The sequence below is a fragment of the Mus musculus genome, chromosome 3 (genome assembly GCF_000001635.26).
Source record: "Mus musculus strain C57BL/6J chromosome 3, GRCm38.p6 C57BL/6J".
NCBI lineage: Eukaryota > Metazoa > Chordata > Mammalia > Rodentia > Muridae > Mus > Mus musculus.
In genome coordinates this window covers 152,894,869-152,910,348 of record NC_000069.6, presented here as the reverse complement: position 1 = coordinate 152,910,348, position 15,480 = coordinate 152,894,869, and the positions used below count along the sequence as shown (strand labels likewise).

Sequence of the window (15,480 nt, the reverse complement as noted above, 5' to 3'; positions counted from 1 at the left end):
CTGAAGGAAGAGGACAGGGTCAAAGCCAGAGTGTGACCCTGCGGTTTCAATAATTGCTGTCTTTAAAATGTATATTTATATACAGCTATATATCAATTGCCCATAATTGATAAATAACAGCAATATGTGCAGTGTTCTTCGTGATAAAGTCTTATCAGTGCCAGAAGTGTGTGTGTGTGTGTCCATACTCATTTTCTCTTCCACCTTAAATATTATTCATTTTAAATCTGAGCCAAATGCCTGAAGCCGGACCCTGGGTTCACCCAATGAATGGTTGTGATTTTAATATGAGTCTGGTTGGTACTCTTCTTACCATAGAGGATAAGGGAACAGTTAGACAAAATACTAAAGTTAGAACTCTGCTTGGTGGTTTGAGATATTCTTCAAAGTAAATGTGTAGCCTTCACAAGGTTAAGCCCGCCAGCCTGACACACTTTAGAATCAAAGCCTCACTGTTTATATTTTGTGTGTCAGTTTACATTTGTTTGTTAAGTTTTTAATTTTACTTCTTTTTTGGTCAAGATGATTATTGAACAAATTTATGAGTGCAGTGCGGTATTTGAATAATGTGAGCATTGTCTGTAATGATCTAAGGAGGGCAAGCAACAGGAAGCAGTCTCGAGCATTGATCGTTCTCTCGTGTGGACGTTTCTGCGTGTGTGCCCCATTAGTACTGACCACAGTCTACCCGGCAAAGCACTAGAACACGCTAGTCCTGTGCAACTGAAGCAAGTGCCTGCCCACTGCACTTTCTTTGCAAACTTCCGGCTCTTTGCCACCAGCAGTTGAAATACACCCAGTCCTGACTGGTAGCCCTTGCTTGTTCCTATGTAAATATTCTGTGTGTCTAGTTTCTAGTCACCGATGAGATATCATTAAATATAGATGTTACTAAATGTGGATGTGGGGAACATGAATAGAAGACCTATTAAATCTCCCCACTATTGTGGCCTAAGTGTGTGTGTGTGTGTGTGTGTGTGCGCGCGCGCAACAGGGTTCATGTTGGAATTGGTGGATAGAACTAACAAAATCAGGAAGGCACACATGGTAAGATTAGTGTTTTGTAAGAAACCTGAGTGTTTTCTCTCTCCCTCCCTTCCTCCTCTCTCCCTCTCTCCCTCTCTCCCTCTCTCCCTCTCTCCCTCTCTCCCTCTCTCCCTCTCTCCCTCTCTCCCTCTCTCCCTCTCTCCCTCTTTCCCTCTCTCCCTCTCTCCCTTTCTCCCTCTCTCCCTCAGTCCTTTCTGTCCTCTTTTCTAATCTGTTAAGGTACAATGACTAGATGGCTGTCTGCCAGTCAGGAAGAGGTTGTCATCAGAAATGGCAGCTACTGTCTTCTTGATCCTGGACTTCCCAGACAGACCCGGTACAGTGGAAACAAACGGCTGCTGATTAAGGCACACTGTGTGGTTTTGTTACAACAGTCTGAGCTGACTAATTAATACACGCACCATGTAGACAATGCAAATAATTTCATGGCATACTTAACAGTAAAAGAACAATCCATTAGAAATGATGAGTTTTTAAGTGTTTGTTTTCTTCATTTACTTGTTTTGTTTGGCTTTTTATTTTGTAGCAATTACAGATACATAAGAAATTGAAAAAAATTTATACAGAGTTTGCTCTGCTGTCCATGCATTTCCCCAGCGCTAAGAATTACATAGCATGGTTATCTAACAGAATGGAAACCTGGCCTGTTCTTCCTCTACAGAGGAAGCTGTAGAATTTTAATTAGCTGTTACTATTCTATATGCATTCGTTTCTGTAGTGGCGGTTGCGATGGTGCTGATGGTGCTCGGGACCATGGTGGTGGTGATAGTGTGAATGGTGGTGGGGGTGGTGATAGCATTGAAGATGGTGATGATGATAGTGTTGATAGTGGTGATGGTCATAGCATCAATAGTGGTGATATCAGTGGTAGTGTTGGTGCTGGTAGTGGTATGGTAGTGACAGAGGTGGTGGATGTGGTTCTGTGTATAGACAATGTGACCATAAGGATACAGAAGTCCTCTGTCACCAGGAAGGGGTATCTATCTTCCACACTTTTTCTTCATGCCACCATGTACTTTAATATTTTTATTAAATATTTAATATTTAATATTCCATCTTTAATATTCACTATCTCTGTTACTCTGTTATTTCCATCGAGAGATTGATTGCCCTGATCAGACTAGTCCTCGTTATTAATTAAAGTAGAACAGGGCAGCCTACCGTGGGCAGTACTACCCCCAGCTTGTGGCTCTGGGTTGTTTAAGAAATTTAGTTAAGTGTGAGCCTACACGCAAGCGAGAGAGGAAGCCAGCAAGCCAGGCGCCTCCATGACCTCCCTCCATGACTGAGAGGCTGGCCTGCACTTATAAGCCACATAAACCCTCCCCTAAGTTGCTTTTTGGTCACAACAAGAAAATGAAACTGTAACAAACAGAACCAAGCATCATGGAAACCTTTGAGATTTGCCCCCAGTTTTAACCTCTTTCTTGTGACTGTGGTAAAATGCTAGAAATCAGTCATTTAAAGGAAAGGTTTCTTTTGCCTGGCAGCGTAAGTGACTGGCTAAACTGGCCTGTGAATGACACTGGACACTGTAGCAGCAGGAATGTGTGGGCGTGGCTATTCACTCCTCCAGTGCCTGTGTCCTGTCTCTCTTGTATTCCTTAGGGATGCTGCCACCTCACACAGGACAAATCTTTAGTTTCATTAATCCTTCCTGCAAACACGGAGTTACCTGGTGAGGAGCTTTACGAAGCTCTGTCTGCTTCCAGTCCAACCAGGTTGAATTCGGCCATTGCATCCACTCAAGGCAGCTCCCCAAGGCTTCATCCACATGGTTGCACGCAGACATGGGGTGTTGCGGGTAAGGTCTCGCCCACATCACTGTCTCAGACTTTGTCTCACCTTTTCCTGACAATGGATATTTGAGTTACTTCCACATTTTACCATTATGATCACAGTCACCATAAAATCAGCATGAAAGATGCAACTTTTCATTTTTCTGGGATAAGCGCCCAAGAGTGTTTGGCAGGGTCATGTGATCATTGTGAGAAACCTCCCCCACCCTTTCCCGTGTGCATCAGCACCCTTGCCAAGTCGTCTGCTGCTCCTACGTTTTTATTTCTGTCGTTCTGTGATTGGTAGGGGCATCTTCTTGTGGTTTTAATCTGTGTCCTTACTGGCTAATAAGGCTGGGCATCTGTCCTTACCCTAATTTGCCATCCCATGTGCCTCCATCAAGAAGACTTGCCTTGTCTTCTGCCAGTTCTCTAAGTGGATGGTTGTTTTTGCCATTGGGTTTCAAGATCCCTTTAGATTTTCTGCATTAAAGAAAATTGCAGATACACCGTTTATAAGTTTTCTATCCCAGTCTGTACCGATATTGTGTTCCACTATGGAGAGTCTTGCTTCTTCCACTCCACAGGAGTTCTTGACTTTGGTAAATAGGACTCATTAGTTAGTTTATTTTTGTCCTTTTATACTTAGTATCGTGTCCCAGAGCACCTACCCTAGTTTTAGATGTGCAACAACTTAGCACATGGTTTCTCAAGCAAGTTATATATTTCTGTCCATATCCATGATCCATTTTTAGTTAACTTTTTTTTTTAAGTGAAAAGGGGTTTTCCTGTGTGTATAAATGACATTTTCAAACTTATTCTTTATGATGTTCAAACGTTCACTTTTAAACTCTGTGTCTTTTGGTCATGTGCCTTCACCTCTACCCTCCCAGCTCTTACGTGATGAGTCACAGCTGATGGTTTATGGGAGTAGGCTAGGTGTTACACTGCTCTAAAATAGTTACAAAGATTATCTTTTCTCTATTGCGATTTACATTACGTCTAATATTTTTTTATTTCTTTGCAAATGTCACCTTCATTTAAACAACAGCCTCAAAATTCCTTAAACTTTAACAATAGTTCAAGTGGTCCAGGCTGACTCCCACGGTCTGTGATGTATGTTGTGTGTGAGGAGAGGAAGCACTGGGTGTAAGTGGTACTTATATATTCTGACACAAGCAACACAACCGTTACGTAATTAAAAGCAACAAGGCCCCTGGCTTTCCTATCATCTTAGAGAAAACTAGGACCCAGGTCTGAGGCTCACACCTCACTCCTCTTAGGATGAAGGCTGGGCACGAGGTGAATGTGGTTGGCCAGGGAAACTGGCAGAATCACCATGACCTCTGTGGTCCAGGTGAACAGAGTCGGGCTGGATCTTGCCTCCATCACTTACTAGCTCTGAGGAAGTGCCTCGCTCACTCTAACTTAACCTTGCTGAGTTCTAGGCTCCATAGTAAGGGGTTAGAGAGGTTGCAGTGAGCACAGTAGTCGTGGGGTACTTCCCCAAAGAGTGCCAGTTCCTATGCCGAGGAGGATGCTGGCAAGAAGGCATTGCTGCCGTGACAACGGAGAGAAAGGGGAAGAAGGCCAGACGCTGTGATCAAAAGAGACAAGGGCAATGAAAATAAATCCCACACTGTTCCTAGCAAGAGTAAGTGATAGCTATTTCTATAGATACAGACGAGAGTGAGATCCACACGGCGCAGACAGAGGCTTGGCAGCTCCCACGGAGACCTGACACCTGTCACATACATTATATACTGTCATGCTCACTTTGCACACAAAGCTGATTTGAATGGGTTTTAAACCCACCTCCTACTTGAAGAATCTGTCACCCGCATCTATAAGTTGATGGTGGTGGTGATTTGATAAAGATTATGGCAAGTTAAGTAGCTACAAGTAGTCACTGGATAGATGCTATGCCAACTGTGTGAAGTCTTAAACTCGGGTTCCTATCCGTCTCCCTGTTTTTAAATGGATAAAATCCTGATATACTACTTAGACAGATAAAGGTCTGGTGCCTAGGACTACGTCATCAGAGCTAAAGGGTCTGCATTTGATTTTTAACTGTTGTTGTTCATCAAGTTTTGTTTGGAAAAAAGGTATTGCTAATCAATGCTTTGTGTAATGAACTCCATAAATCAGCATCAAAGAAACACCCAGACCCATGGTGTCCTTCGGCTTTGCTGCCTCACTTTGCATTTTCATCAGAGTGACTCAAACCGAGTACCCATGTGATGCACGTTAAATATACCTCATGTGTACATGTGTGCACATGTGCATGCATGTGCATGTGTGCAGCGTGCCTGTACATGCGGAGGCCACAGATCAACACTCGAAGTCTCCATCTGTCACTTCCTAGATTGAGACAGTGTCTCACTGAGCTTGGGGCTTTTTGATCAGGCTGGTCTCACTGGCCCACACCCTTCCGGATCCTTCCTGTCTCAGCTTGCCTCGTGCTGGGGTACAGACGCGTGCCACTGTCCCTAGCTTTGGTGTGGGGGCAGGAGTGTCACCCTCAGCTTCTCCTGCTTGTGCAACAAGCACTCTATTAACTTTGCCATTTCTTAAGAAGGCAAATACATGTCTTAAAACCACCGTGTGGGACATTGTGTCTAGCCATTTTTGTTTAACCATCACAAAGGCTGTAAGAGACAGAATGTGAATACAGACCCAGTGAGATTGGGTCAAGAGTCTAGTGTAACAGAGAGCTTTCTGAGCAATGAACCCCAGCACCTATTTCCTCGAATAGACACTGATATGTAAGTCAATACCTTCCTCCTTTAGTCTCAAGCTGGGTCCAATAATGGCTTTGTTTATAATTCATCTTCTGTGATATTGCTCAGCACCTCCTATGAATGGAGGATCCCTCTTATCCTTCTAGAACCTTCTGTGGACTTACTTCTATTGAAGACCAAATGCATTCCATGTCTTACCAGCTGTCTCCCCAGTTCACTGGACGTTTGAGACAATAATCAGCTGCATCTCGTGGAAGCATAGTCTTGGGGAGATGGGAGGGATGTGGCTAAGGCACTTCGTTCTTGGTGCTGACAAAGTCTTCTGAAGGCAAGATTGAGGGTGGAGGTCCTTCAGGCCCAGCAGAGAATGGCTCTTGATTAGTGAGTTTTCTAAACCTTTTCCTACACATTTTATGTTTTAAAACTATAAGCATCTTTGCCAGCTTGTGGTTCTTTACTAACTCAAACCTCCACAACTGAAAGTGGTTTCAGTGGGAGCTTTTTTATCGTCACCCCTGAATCAGTTTCTGATGGCTTCTGTAGCAACTGTCCAACATCGGGTGACAGAAAACAAATCAGCCCTCGATTCCTGAGCCTGGAGTTCTGAAGCTCAGTTATGGCATGGCCCTACCCTCTGGAAACCGAATCCTTCTTTCCCTGTTCCTAAGTTCAGGTCGGGGATGGGGGCTGCTCCTAGGCTTGCCTCTGCAGCCTCTGCACCATGTGTGTTCTCCCCCGTGTGCCTCTCTATCTCCTCTTGTTCTAAGGAAGTCAACCAGCCCAGACTCCCTGACCCCCACACAGCCTTATTTGAATTGGGATTCATCTGCATAAGACCTTATTTTCAAATAAGGTCACATTCTGCAGGTGTGGGTGGGCATGACATTTTTTGTGAAGAACACCGTTCAACCCAGTGCACTTATAGTCCCAAATAGTTGTTGACATTTTGATATATTTGTTTAATGCATTCACCTACCCATCCATCTACCTATCTGTCCGCCCATCTGTCCACCCATCTATCTATCCACCCATCCATAGCTTTGATTGCTACATCTGAAAGTAGTAGACCTAAAACCTCACCCCTGAGCAATCCCATTTCCCCTCTCAAGGGGAAAGACACTCATCTATATACCCAGTTCATTACGACAGAACACTAACTGTGACACCGTATTATCATCTAATACAGGATATTCAGATTTCCCCACTTGAATACTTCTTAGCTGGCATGGCATCCCATCCCCCACCCAAACATGAGGATTAAATGAAGGGATCAGGTATTGTAGCTATTTCCTACATTTCCTCATTCTATCATTTAGCTGAAAGAATAACCCACCTTCTCTTTGTTTTCCAATTTTAGAGCTGGTTTTAAAAGCCCAAGCTAGCTGTTGGTTCTCAAGTAGTCTGGTTTTTATTTCGTCATTACATTCAGGATCAGCTGTTTTGGAGGACTGCTGTGTGTCCTGCCTCCTCCCCCACGAGGCTCCTAACACCACTTTGACTTTCTGTCTCTGGTGCTATATGTGATTGCTTGGTGCACATACTGGTGGGCGTGTCTCTCCATCACAATGTACATTGTTTCCTGGTTCTTAGATTCAGATTTCAGCTTCCCGTCTGCCTTCTACTTGCCTTTATTCCATTCTGGACTTTTGAACTTCTGGTTAGAAGTAGTCTAACATATTCTGGATTGCTTTGGTATAGACATTTGACTGTTTAAGGACTGTGATATAATCTTCTATGTCACCATTAGCGAGGAGAATGTTTGTCCACTGAACCGGTTCTCTCTTCTGTTCTACTGTCTTATCCTGGCTTGGCAGGGGTGTCACGTGCTCATGACCTGTCTTGCATTTCCCCAGGCCAGCAGAAACAGATCATGCTACAGGTACAGACCCACTTGGTTTTCTAGTTCAAAGCATTGTCTTCTATTGGCAGAGCAAACCTCACTTTCTTTAAAAGGAGTAGCACTGGGTTTAGAGAGATGGGTTAGCTATTAAGAGCACTGTCTGCTATCCCAGAGGATGAGGGTTAAATTCCCAACCCCTATATGGTGGCTCACAACCATCTGTAACTCAAATTCCAGGGGATCTAATACCCCCTTCTGTCTCGGCAGGCACTAGTTAATAGATATCTAAATTAAAGCCAAACACCCACTCATAATATAAAAATAAAACCTTTTTTATTTAAAATGGATTGCACAGTTTTAGAGATAGCACTAGGGATCGAACCAGGGCCTTCACATGTCATGGGGGGGGGGGCGCTCCAGCACTGAGCTCTGGTGTATGCTAGCGTGGTGGTTGGTGGTTTGTCTTCTTTTCTGATAGACCTGTGGTTTCAAATATTGCTTCCATCCTCTATACCCCACCAAGAATTTTTCTTTACCCTAAAAGATGCCTCTCCCAGCCTCCCGTCTCAGTACTCTGCAGCACCGCTTGTCACTCAGGAGCAGTTTGGTTATCCATCGGACTGCGGACCTGTCTTAGGCTTCTGTCATCTCAAGGGGCCTCCTGCTCTCTCTTCCCTGAGCACTCTCCAGCTGACTCTTACCTGTAGCAAGGGCTGCTGTGCTGGCCCTGTAGGTTCCAAACCATTTCCCTACAAGTGGGAAAAATGAGATGGTGACTCTTTCAGTTTCCCGGCTACTTGGACGACAGCGATCATGGGCCGTCTTTTTGCTGCCTGTGTTCATCCTTGTAGGTCTGTAGGACACATATGAGAAAATATCCATACTTAGTCGATGAATAGAAACTTTGAGTCCAGATGTCTTTTGGTATTTATTGGAACTTTTTGATGCTTTAGCATAAATATAATTGTATATTTCCCACTTTAAATGATAGTGTGATATCACTTTATCTTTTCTCTTTGTCTTTTTTTTTTCCTGGCTTGATTTTTATTTTTAACTTTTTAATGCCCCTGCAGTTGTTTATTCATACCTTCTATTCTTGCCTATGGGCACAGGAGAACACAAGGAGATGCTTCAGGTGGTCATACAAGCATGAGAATCGGAGTTCACCTCCCCAGTTCCCATGTTAAGAGCCAGGTGTGGAGCCACACACCCGTGATCTTAGCCCTCACAAGGCAGAGGCAGGAGCGTTCCTGGAGCTGGCTAGCCAACTGGTCTGGCGGAATCGGTGAACTCTGGGTTCAGTGAGAGAACATACTCTCTCTCAAAAAAATGAGGTGAAGGGTGATTGAGAAAAGGGTCAATTCAACCTCCTACCTCCACACTCATGTACACAAATGTGTACTGTGCACACACCTACACATATGCACACACAGAAAGACACTCGTGTGCACATGCCCAGCCCTGCTTACTTTTTCTTAGAGACTAATATTCTATTATGCTTTTAGCAAACTGCCTTCCTTACCATGCTGTGTGCCAATGCATCATGCCTTCCCTCTTCTAAGGAGTGTACCATTACAGAGGAAATAGCCACAAGTCACTCCAGTAGCGTGTAGTCTCCATGAATGTAGGAACAAGATCTCTCTAGGTGCCTCGAGCAAAGGCTGACCTCCAGGAGACACTGAATAAAGATTTGTTGTTGCCTACGTGAAATGATTCAGGGGAAACAACTGACGTCTGGCAAATGAAGGTCTAAAATCAGGCAAATTTCAACCAGCCACCAAGGCAGATCAATAGCTGGCTGCTCTTTTAAAGTCAATTATTTGGTAGGCTCTGACAAAGATGCTGGAGCAACTAAATAAATACACAGGCTGAGAGACAGGAAGAATAACTAAGGGGGAGAGCTGAGGAAGGTTTAGGAAAACATGATAAAAAATTCAGAGCCCCTGGCTGTCTGTCTGAAAACAGTGCTCACTCTTGGTCCCAGCCCTGCAGCTGGAGCTGAAAGAGACGCTAGGAGGAGCCTGGGGAGGGAAGCCATACTGTCCAAACCCAATGCCAGGCAGCTCCCAGGAAGGTCACACACTTACTGCAACCATCAAGAAGACTTGAAGAAACACCGTGATGACATATTCAGTTCTCAGAGGCTGTGTACGGCAACATCATCTCCTTCGGTTTAACAAATACTTGTTTATATAACGCAGATGCTAAAGGGGAAACTTCAATAAAAGCAAATCTATGAAGCATTTTTATTTTCAACAGCAACTAAAAGTCCTAAAGGCATAAAGGGGTATAGGGCATTAAAGTTGCTATTTAAAGAGAAAGTATAGTTGAGTCTGTTAATGACTTCACTTTCCTTATAGACTGCACATGCACGCGCTAGTGAGTGAGCAATTGAGAGTGAGAGCATGAGCACGCACATGAATGAACACACACATAGTCATTTTAAAAAGCAATGTTTAAGAACATAATAAAAAGATACAATTTGTAAAACACATGAAACTCAAGAAGAAGGCCCATGTAAGGAGTAACAGAGACAAAGTTTGGAGCTGAGACGGAAGGAAGGACTATGCAGAGACTGCCCCATCCGGGGATCCACACCATAATCAACCACCAAACACAGACGCTATTACATATGCCAGCAAGATTTTGCTGACATGACACTGATATAGCTGTCTCTTGTGAGGCTATGCCAGTGCCTGGCAAATACAGAAGTGGATGCTCACAGTCTTCTATTGGATGAAACACAGGGCCCCTGAGAGGAGGAGCTAGAGAAAGTACCCAAAGAACTGAAGGGGTCTGTAACCCTATAGGAGGAACAGCAATATGAACTAACCAGTACCCCCTGAGCTCGTGTCTCTAGCTGCATATGTAGCAGAAGATGGCCTAGTTGGCCATCATTGGGAAGAGAAGCCCCTTGGTCTTGCAAACTTTATATGCCCCAGTACAGGGGAACGTCAGGGCCAAGAAGTGGGAGTGGGTGGGTTGGGGAGCAGGGAGGGGGGAGGGTATAAGGGACTTTTGGGATAGCGTTTGAATCGTAAATGAAGAAAATTGTTTAAATAAAAAAGAAAAGAAAGGAGAAGAAAAGAAAAGAAAAAAAGAAAAATTATCACATGATCAAAATATCCTACTTGTGCGTATATATGTAAGAAATAAATCAGTATGCCAAAAATAAAAAATAAATAAATAAAAATAAAAACATCACTTTAATACAAAGCCTTTAACGCCAAACACGACAAAATTCTTCGTGACACTATTAACAGTCCTCACAGTTCGGTCTGTCCTGAAACACTTTTATGTTATGTTTTTAATGTCTATGTGTTTCAGCCAGTAAACTACCAACCCCTACCTCCATCTTCACTCCTGACCCTCTGCCTCTACTGTCCACGCTAGCGTTACATGCTGGCACGACATGCCTTGCTAAAAGTATCATGCACCGCATTGATTTTAATTGACCTCTTTTCTTCATTGTTTCAAAGAAAGAAACGTGGCTGCTCTCCCCACTCCTTAGCACAGTGGTTCTCAACCTTCCTAAGACTGTGACCCTTTAATTCGGTTCCTCATGTTGGGGTGCCCCCCATAAAATTACTTCTGTTGCTTCTTCAAAACTATAATTTTGCTACTCTCATGAATCGTAATATAAATATGTGGTGTGTAGGATATCTGATAGGTGACTTCTGTGAAAGGGTCATTCAAACCCCAAGGGGGTTGCGACCGACAGGTTGAGAACCAATGCATTAAAGGATTCTATTGACTCCAAAAGTGAACAGAGACTTGCGATTCCTTCCAAGAACTTGAAGGGAATGCCTGAGCTCTGGCTTTGAAGGAGTTGCTTCTGTTACATGTACTATGGAGATGCGGGTGGGACCGGTTCTCAAAGCAGAGGTCTTGGAACACACCCCACCCTCAGGGAAGGGTGGGAACACTTGTGGAAGGCATGGTGAGATGTCTAGAAACTGGGATGTGTGGGCTGCCGAGACAGATCTTAGCAGCAGACGTAAGTAATTCCGGTGGCTTAGATCAGTGGCTTGCATCCGTTTCTAATGGTGCTGCAGTACATGATCACAACCAAAGGGACATAAAGAAATAATACATGTATTAAGAAATAAATAATAATTAATAATAATAGATAAGGAACGTTTACTGCCCTCCCAGCTTTATAAGAGTGATGGATGTTTTATGGGTGACTTGGACTCACCGTCCCAGATCCTGAATATTGGCTTTGCAGGTCTATACATAAAACCCCTTATCTCTCAGATATGTTTGCCATGCTTTGTACATCCAGTTCCTTATTCATGAAATTTGGTATGTTTCTAGTTACTTCTTCGTATAAGCCTGAATCACAGTGAATATGTCACTTAGCGTATGACCATATGTTATGTATATCTTCCTGGAATGTGTGATGCTGAAGATACGAGCCGGGTGCAGTTGCCATCCCTTTATCTGCCATATGCGTTGCCCTGGTCCATGTTCCTATTATCAATATTCATACACTTGCTCTCACCAATAACAGCTATTACTTTTGGAATTCTGTCACTCTGGAACTAAGAACAATAATGCTCTAAGACTTTTCTGGTTATATCTAGTCACAAGTGCTAATGAGAATTTTTCTGAAGTATAGGGACCATGAAGCTGAGTGTCCTGTGAGGCTGCGGGTCCTCGATAAAGTGAAGGGGCCATGTAAGGCTATGGGCCCTGCTTCCTTCTCAGGCTCCCATTCATTTTTCACTCTCAGGACCTGCCTGCCAGGGCCTCATTCTCCAAAAAGACCAGACCTTTCTTTGTTTATTTGTTTGTCTTCCCGTTGAAGAGAAGCAGTTTTTACTTTTCCAATAGACCAACTTCGCTATATTTATCTGTTTCTGACTTTTGTTGGCATATAAACCAAATTTCTTTCTGTACACAGGATCTTTATCGCAAGGTTCTCGGTATTCGTTAAGCTTTTGTAGGGAAACAAACAATGCAACGGGCATGTAGATTGACTTGCAGAGGATTCGCTTGCATAGCCATGGAGGCTGCCAAGCCTCAGGCTGCAGGCTGCCTAGCTAAACACCCACAGGGAGTCACTGCCGGAGCTGGACGGCTCCTCTCCTGCTCAGAGGTAGCAATGTGGACTTCAACTAATGTGCCCAACTGCCCTAGGGAAGACGAACCATTTTGCTCAGACACAAATGTTCTGAAAAAAGTTTGATCAAATATCTGGGCTCTAAGACCCATCCGACTTGGCACATGAAACTAACTATATATTTTACTCAGTGGTTTCTGGATTTTTGTGTCATTTGTGAGGTAGAAAGTCATCTTCTACCTCAAAGTTGTAAGTAAACCCTGCTATTGTGGCTTTGTTCTTATATTTGTGTCTTTAAGTCTATTTAAATTTTTCCTATATGTAGGTAAACATAGAGCCCTAGACGTAACCACAGCCATCCATCCTTCTGGGCTTAAGATGCCAACCCTGCTTCACTTTCCCGGTACTTCGTGGTTTGACAAAATGGCTCTATGTCTCATAGAGAGGGTGTTATTGGAGGTGTGGCCTTGTGGAGTGGGTGTGGCCTTATTGAAGTGGGTGTGGCCTTGCTTGTGGAAATATGTCGTTGGGGTGTGGGCTTTGAGGTTTCAGAAGCTCAATCGAGGCCTAGTGGCTCACTGTCTCTTCCTGCTGCCTGTAGAGAAAGATGTAGAACTTCCAGCTCCTTCTCCAGCACCTGTCATGATAATAATGGACTAAATCTCAACTATAAGCCAGCCCCATTTAAATATTGTCCTTCATAGGTATTGCCATTGTAGTGGTGTCTCTTCACAGCAATAGAACACTAAGACCTGAGTTCTAAGATCCAATAGACATAGACAGCTGTGATTTCTGAAGCACTCTAAGACGTATTAATTTCTGAAAACTAGTTCCTTCTCTTATTTCCTTTAACAATCTAAATTATAAAGGAAAAATCAACTGATCTTAGTGCAGAAAAATGTGGTTTTTTTATTAGATATGGATTGAAATTATAATCTTCCTTTTTCATTCCTTTTTTTTGTTTTGTTTTGTTTTTTTGGGTTTTGTTGTTGTTGTTGTTGTTTTGTTTTGTTTTTTGAGACAGGATTTCTCTGTATAGTTCTGTCTGTCCTAAAACTCACTTTATAAACCAGGCTAGTCTGGAACTCACAGAGATCCTCCTGCCTCTGCCTCCTTAATGCTGGAATTAAGGTATGTGCTACCACCATCTGGCTTCACTGTCTATTCTTTGGATTTGTTTCAGAGACCATTTATGTCCTGATAAAGCTGCAAATTTCCTTGGTAAATTTATTCATAGATGTGTTATTATTTTTGTGGCTGCTATAAATGGAGCCTGATATGAAAACTATTGGTTTCTGTGTGTTAGTTTCCAATCTGATAGGCTATTTGTTCTTTACTGTGTTCTCTATAGTTTTTAGATATGAAATCCACCCCCCTCCGTTTCCACCCTTCCCAACCCCTACACTTCTCATTTTTATCATCATAATATCTTATTTATATGTTATATGTTAGCATATGTAAATAATAATTCTAACTCCTGACATTCTGGTCTTGTCTCGTCAAGCTGCCATTAAGAAAGTCCTGGTGGGTCAAGGAGATGGCTCAGTGGTCAAGCAGCCTGCCCCCACACCTGGTGATGTGAGCTCAGTCTCCAAGCTCTGGGACCCACATGGTAAAAGGAAAAACCAACTCCTGTGAGCTGTCCTTTGACCTCCACACAGGCTGTGGCATATGCCACACATATAAACAAATAGATGAATAAATATAACCTAAAATTAAAAAAAGAAGAAGACCCTTGGCTCAAAGACACAAATGTTCACGTTTTCCCCCAGTATTTGCTCACTGGTTACTGTTTTGCTGTCTATCAAATATGCATTTGAGACTCTCCAAATGATCGTAATATTTTTAACTATAAATATGATAAATTATATCAGCATCTTTCCTAATTTGCAACCATCTGTGAATAGCTAGAATAAAATCTTTCTCATCATAGTAGTGTGTTTTTGTATTATATTTTTAAATTTTATGATTTATTCTTTCACAGCTTCATATGTGTTTATAGTGGCTTTTGGTACTTGCTCATTCGCCCTCCCTCATTCATGAACACATTTCTTCTCCCTAGCTTTTATGTCCTTGTGTTTGTGTGTATGTGAGTGTGTGTGCCCCATGTATATATGTGTGTGGGGGGCTCACATGAATAGTATGTGCTTTGCGCACACATGTGTGAGCATGTACTTTCAAAGTCCCACATATGAGAATAAGCAAAGGCATTTGTCTTCCTGAGTTGGAGGGCTCCTCAGAGGCTGAGCCTGTGTCCTGTGCTCATCTTTTCCGGGAACAGATGGTTCTTTACATCTTTAGTTTTGTTTTCCTATAAAATGTAGACCATTAGGTTTCTTTAGAATCTGGATTATATTTGATAAATTACATTGTCCTAGGAAGTTGTCCATTTTTATCTCAGTTTCTGTTCATGTATAAAGTAAACAATGTGGCTTCCAGTGTCCCATTTCCCTCCTCTGACTCCTCAGAATTTTCTTGTCATGGAGCTGAGTTTTCTACTCTTTCTCTCCCTCAGTTAGTGATGTGAGCAGTCTTGGGGTTTGGTTTTTAAAACCTAAATGGAATAGCTAAGACTTTCTTTAAAACGTACCCAAGTTTCCTGGTCTCTAAGTCAGTTCTCCTCAAACTTAGTTTTCTCTCTACACATCACCTGGAATTAACCTCCAGATCTGGTTCAGAGAGGCGGAGCTTCAGTGTCTGTGACAAGCAGGCAAAGCCACCGGCTGGCATCTGCAGCCACACCACGAGGGGCCAGCTTCCAGTCCTTCCACTTCTTGTTTATATGTTCATGGAACTTCCTCTTTCATTCTTCTAATCTCCTAACCACTTAATGCATTTCATTTTGTTCTGCTTTATAATTCATTAAAGTAAAATCAAATATATATTAATATAAATGCTTGTATGAGTTTCTATGGTAAGTTGTCCAGGAATATTTAGTTGACTTTAACATGTGCTATTTTTATACATTTTGCTGATTTTATTGGATAGCTGGATTTTTTTATTTTTGCA

General features: G+C 42.8%; 1 protein-coding gene and 1 long non-coding RNA gene across 4 annotated transcripts in view; one reads left to right on the top strand and one right to left on the bottom strand.

Moving 5' to 3' along the window:
- Gm46830 overlaps positions 1–10,573 on the bottom strand; it is a 95,440-nt gene extending 84,867 nt beyond the window's left edge. For 2 of the 3 annotated variants that reach the window (XR_003954686.1, XR_003954688.1), the window contains exons 1-2: positions 8,108–10,573; positions 2,723–2,898 (exon numbers count right to left, since the gene is read on the bottom strand). This is a non-coding gene — a long non-coding RNA (predicted gene, 46830). Of the gene's footprint in view, positions 1–2,722; positions 2,899–5,764; positions 5,927–8,107 lie in introns of those variants that run through there. The other variant, XR_003954690.1, reaches the window with a different exon arrangement.
- St6galnac5 (ST6 (alpha-N-acetyl-neuraminyl-2,3-beta-galactosyl-1,3)-N-acetylgalactosaminide alpha-2,6-sialyltransferase 5) overlaps positions 1–15,480 on the top strand; it is a 162,326-nt gene that overhangs the window by 71,862 nt on the left and 74,984 nt on the right. The gene's annotated exons all lie outside the window — the stretch shown is intronic.